The 6,166-nt window shown below is 35.0% G+C and overlaps 1 non-coding gene across 1 annotated transcript; it reads right to left on the bottom strand.

Moving 5' to 3' along the window:
- Positions 1 to 5,820: 5,820 nt before the first annotated feature.
- Positions 5,821 to 5,927, bottom strand: LOC121211752 (small nucleolar RNA R71). Its single transcript, XR_005906970.1, has one exon. It is a non-coding gene; the product is annotated as a small nucleolar RNA R71 (small nucleolar RNA).
- Between the last annotated feature and the right edge of the window lie 239 nt (positions 5,928 to 6,166).

Genomic DNA, 6,166 nt, shown 5'->3' with positions numbered 1-6,166 from the left:
CACGGATTTCATGCACGTAAATGCCATACCCGCAGCTAGACAAACTCAATAGCCTATGGAAATTATATAGCCAAGCTACCATGTAACTCACCCATAAGTGAACTCAGACTCAACTCAACGAGCTCGGGCGTTCGCATCCATAAATGAACTCAGACTCAACTCAACGAGCTCGGATGCCTAGTTACATCTCACGAACTCGGACTCAACTCAACGAGTTCGGAACTCAAATATCCTAGTGACATGTCACTTGTATCCTAATCTATTCCCAAGGTTCAAATAGGCTTTCTCCTTGATTACACAACTTTGCCGTCTTCCACGGAATGTCGAAACCGATACTCAGTAGCAATTCATAGTTATCAAGTAGTAAACATAATTTGCATATTACTCAACAATAACCACAAAGCATAATATTTCATGATAATAATCATCATATCATATAAATATCATTAAATTACTTAAAATGACAATTATGTTGCCACATTTACACATGAACTTACCTCGTATGCGAAAATGGTCATTTTTACCATTTTGTCCACAACTTGGTATTTTTCCGATTTTAGCCCGAATTTTGATTTTCCTTGGTCTATCATTTCACATATAGCCTAATTAGGACTCATATTATTCAAATCAACCCAAAATCATATTTTGGAAAAATTACAATTTTACCCCTAAACTTTCACATATTTACACTTTTTCCCCAAATCTCGTAAATTAAACTTCACCCTGTTTTCTTATGTTTTGTGACATGCTGATCATTTATCCCTTTTATAGAAATATCCAATTCTCACTCTAACATGTATTTATGAACATTAGGTATTTTTACCGATTATGTCATTTTAGTCGTTTTTACGTAAAATCACTTAGCAAAAGTTGTTTAACACAATCTCAAGCTTCATATTCTACCATAAAACATCAAAATTCATGCATATCATTCATGGGTAAATTTTTAAATATAAACCCTAGCTCAAAATATTGGTAGAAATAGGTAAACTGAGCTACGAGGATTTCAAAAATGTAAAGAACATTAAAAATGGGCATAGAAATCACTTACGATCAAGGCTTAAAAGTGTTGAAACCCTAGCTATGGTGGAGAGCAAAATTCAGCAGCAACTTATGGAGAAGATGATCATTTTTTTGTTATTTTTCCCATTTTATTTCATTTAATATCCAAATGACCAAAATGCCCTTCCTTACTAAACTTTCAAAAATTCCATCTATGTCCAATTTTTGTCCATAAACTTAGAAATTGGTAAAATTGCTATTTAAGACCTCCTAATTAATATTTCAAAGCAATTTCATACTAGAAACTTCTAGAATGCAAGTTTTGCAACTTATTCAATTTAGTACCAAATTTCAAATTAAGCACTTTATGCATAGAATTTCTTCACGAATGTTTCACACAATCATGCAATCATATCTTAGACCTTAAAATAATTATAAAATAATTATTTCTATCTCAAATTTTTGGTCTCAAAACTACTATTCTGATTAGGCCGTAATTCGGATATCACAACCGAGGTTTTATTCAATCTCATAAAGTCCATACCTTGAGGCACTATGGGAATAGATTGCGGATTAGAAGGGGTAGAGGAGGTTGGGCATTTAGATTTATTCGAAAAAATTCCACATGCCACTCATTCATCATGTGTGTAACACCCCTTACCCGTGTCTGACGCCGGGACAAGGTACAAGGCATTACCGGACATAAACATACATATACAAGCAAAAACATAGCCATAAAATTTCTTTTATTTCAAAAATTTTCAAACACATGCATGTCATCCTTTATTTGGGTCTACGAAGCCCAAAACATACATCGGGATTGATACGGGACTAAATCGAGAACTTTAAGAAGTTTCAGGAAAACTTAGAAATTTTTTTGATGAAATAGGGTCACACGCCCGTGTGGACACATGACACGCCCGTGTCCTCAGGTCGTGTAACTCTTTGTTTATGACATCAGGATGCAAACCGAACCACACGGACGGGCCACATGCCCGTGTCTCCATGCCGTGTCCCTCACACGGTTGAGACACACTGCTGAGTCTCAGCCCGTGCGACCAACACTTAGGTTATTTTCCAAGCCTTCATATTACCCATACTCCCTTACAATTTTATGCACATCAAATCCACAAATCATGGCATCATTTTAGTGATTAAACAACCCTTATTAAGACATTTTCATAACATTAACATGTCCTCTTACAAGCTATGCATCTACTCATGCAATACCAAGTCTAGAATCCCTAATCTACATTCATAAGACTTGTTATTTTGACGATCACTTTTACCATTATAATATGGTTACCAACTTATCCATCAAGCACTAATGTTCAACCATTATCATGTTGTTTTTATAATGTGCAATTACTACATGGCTATGACCACCTTAATTGGTCATAGAGCATACATCCAATACACATGTCATATTACCAATCAAGCATGGTAAACAAACATAATCGTGTCATAAACATTAAACATGACATGAATAGCTAGGTTTACAAGCCATAATTAATATGAGCCACATTTCATGGCCATATACATATAACTCAATATAAGCCAACACATTTGGAAAAATCATAATAAGACATGTCAATAAACTAGATCCCTATACATGCCACTCACTTGAAATTTCTAATATATTCGTCATTATTCCAAAGGTAGAGATTCGATAGTATGATACTGCGTCCAACGATCTCCAACCTCGAGCTAACTTAACAAGCTAAAAGAAATGGAATGGAGGGAGTAAGCTTCACGCTTAGTAAGTCCATATGAAAATAATAAGCAATAGGCCAATATGCTTCTCAAGGTAATACAACCCTAATTACACTTTTACTTATATTCTGGTCATGCTATTTTCTCGAGTCATAGTTACCAATTTATTTATATCTCGAGCTACAGAACTCAAAATTAAGATCCACTAATTTTCATTGAAACTAGACTCATATATCTTCTTACCATAAAATTTTTAGAATTTTTGGTCTAGCAATAAGTACAGTTTATTCCTTAAATTTACCATTTTTCACTATCTGACACTTTCGACCCCTCTTCACTAAAAATTAATTATCTCATAATGTGGGACACGGATGATGTTCTTGTCTGTTTCTATTAAAAATAGACTCATTAAGAATTTTAAGATTATAACTTATAACCCATAAATATTTTTGTACAATTTTCAATGAATTTCTCCAATCAGAATAGGGAATTTCGAAATCATTACGACTCTATCTCACAAAATTTTAAATATTTTGTAGTATGAAACTCCTTTGCTTACACTGTTTCTTCTATGTGAAACCAGACTCATTAAGCTTTAATTTTATATTTTATTCAGCCTCTAACTCAGTTTCCACAATTTTTGGTGGACTTTCAAAGTTGGACTACACTGCTGTCCAAAACTGTTTTAGTGTAAATTAATGATACTAAGTTTATCACAACTCATTAACTCATTTTCACCACATTGGTAAAAATACAAGTTTATACGTCATAAGTATAGACATATAATCATAAGGTCATCACAAAATCATTCTCATAATCATGACTTACCAATTTACATCTTCACCAATTGTGTATCATAAACCAAAATGAATTCACATGAGTTTGACATACATACCTGTGTTACTTAACATGCTCATATACTTACTCATATTCATTCCTTATCAATCATACAACATGAATTAGATTCACATCTCATCAATTTCATGTAAGTGCCTGTACCACTCACAACATAGCCATAAGCTCTATCATTCGATATAAACCATACATCTCCTGTTGAACTGATAAACCGTAATTTATATATATTTTTATCCTATGCTTAGCACATTTATGGATGGTTTCTCCTTAGATTTGGTGAATTCGATGCTCCTAATTCTTTAATTTTATGTTTTATACTTAGGTGAGCATAGGAGAGTAAAAAGAGCAAGAAACGAGCCGAAAACAAAGAAAATGGACCCACATGGGAAATCAACACAGCCTGAACTTCCTCATACGGGTAAGCCACATGGCCGTGTCAATTTCGTAGGATCGAAGCACGACTTACACGGGTAGACTACATGCCCGTGCCTATTTAACAGCCTTGACCATGGGCTGGAGCAATCGCACACGGGCGTGTCTTTGTCAAGCCCAAGTATAGTCCTATTCGGAAAAGGCCACTTTTGAGGGCTCTTAGGTATTCAAAAACCTATTTAAACACCTGAGGAGGCACTTAGAAGGGACGCACAGAGTAGGAGGCAGGGAATTACTTAAGGGAAGCCGATTGATCCATCTTAGAAGCCGGATTCATCGTCAAGACTGAAGATCTCCCTTCAATTTCCATTCAGGGGTTTTGGGTTTTCTTTATGTTTTGGTATCTTTATTCTCTTGAGATGTTTTCTTTCATAATTATGAACTAAACCCTCTAAATACCTAAGGGGAATGAAACCTAAGATAGATCTTGTTGTTATTATCTGAATTGTATAAATATTTGACTTGTTCTTAATTACGTGTTCTTAATTCTTGTTTTAATATTCCAGGATATTGATTCAAGTTAATGGTCTTATTCAAAGGAGGAAAAGTCCCTGTCTAAGAGTAAATTTGTCGTAATTAAGCGAAGTTGATTGCACACCTAGAGATAGGGTGACAAGATTTTTCTAGATTAGGGTGAAACCTAATAAGGGAGTCCATAGATCGAGTTAATGCAACACTAGGTGTTAATTAGAAAGAGATTTCAATTAATCAACCTAGGGTTAGACGTTATTAGTCTCGAGAGAGATAATAATATAACTTAGGGATTTCTACGGATCAAGTCAAATGAGTAAATTGTCTGATTCAGAGCCAAATAACAAGTGAAGTCTAGGTGGATTTTTCCGTTGGTATTGTCTTAGTCAATCGAGTTTTCTCAAAAGCTTTTCCCCAATTTTCTCTCTGTGCATCGTTAGTTTAGTTAATTAGTTTAGATAAACAAACGCCTTAATTTTTAGGCTAGATAATGAAAAGGAAGTAATTACTAGTACTCTTGGTTCCTTTAGGTTAGGTACACTTGCCTTTATCGTGTAATAGTTAGTTTCAAGAACGATTAATTATAAATTTTTAAAACCTGTCACAAATATCACATATCAAGTTTTTGGCACCGTTGCCGGGGTATCGAAGATATTAGGAACACTCGATTTTTATTACTTTAGCCATTTTACTTTATTTGCAATTTAAATTTTTATTTTCTTTTCTAATTTTTCTTTTATTCATTCCTGGTAGGTTTTTATAGTGTATGACTAGAAGAAACCCGTCAGGACCATTACTGTTTGGCTGTGAGATCGATCGCATAGTTTGCAGAAACTGAAGAGAAAAAAGGCGAAGCTTACGATACATAGAGGAAGAGCAAGAGGACGATACTTCATCCACAACCGAGGAGATGGCTAAAAACTAGAAAAATCTGCTACCTCCTGCGATCGCCGCTGATCCAGTAAATCAGAATCCTGCTCCGCTTACTATGTATGATTATGCTAAACCTTCTTTAACAGGAATTGAATCGAGCATAGTTAGGCCTACTGTTGCTGCGACTAATTTTGAACTAAAACCTAACACCATTCAAATGATCCAACAGTTTGTTCAGTTTTATGGTTTGCAGGATGAGAACCCAAACGCTCATTTGGTGAATTTCTTAGAATTTTGCGGCACTTTTAAAATCAATGGCGTTTTTGATGATGCCATTCGCCTTTGGTAATTCCCTTTTTCATTGAGGAACAAAGGTAAAAAGTGGTTGAACTCGTACCACGAGGGTCAATCACTACTTGGGAACAAATGGCCTAAAATTTTTTATTAAAATATTTTTCGCCAGCTAAAACAGCTAAATTAAGTAATGATATCTCTTCTTTTGTGCAAATGGATTTAGAAACACTCTACGATGCATGAGAGAGATACAAGGACCTTTTGCGAAGATGCCCTCACCATGGGTTACCACTCTGGCTACAGGTTCAAACGTTTCACAATAGGCTGAATCCTTCGACTAGACAGATGATTGACACAGCTGCTGGTGGAACTATCAATAATAAGACACCTAAGGATGCTTATGAATTTATAGAAGAAATGTCATTGAATAATTATCAGTGGCAAGTCATGAGGACAAAGCCAACGAAAACAACCAGCATTTTTAACGTCGATTCGATGACCATGCTCTCTAATCAGGTAGAACTTT

This window comes from Gossypium hirsutum, chromosome A12 (assembly GCF_007990345.1).
Source record: "Gossypium hirsutum isolate 1008001.06 chromosome A12, Gossypium_hirsutum_v2.1, whole genome shotgun sequence".
In the NCBI taxonomy this organism is placed as follows: Eukaryota; Viridiplantae; Streptophyta; class Magnoliopsida; order Malvales; family Malvaceae; genus Gossypium; species Gossypium hirsutum.
The sequence above is the reverse complement of the archived record's forward strand: the minus strand, read 5'-3'. Positions and strand labels throughout refer to the sequence as shown.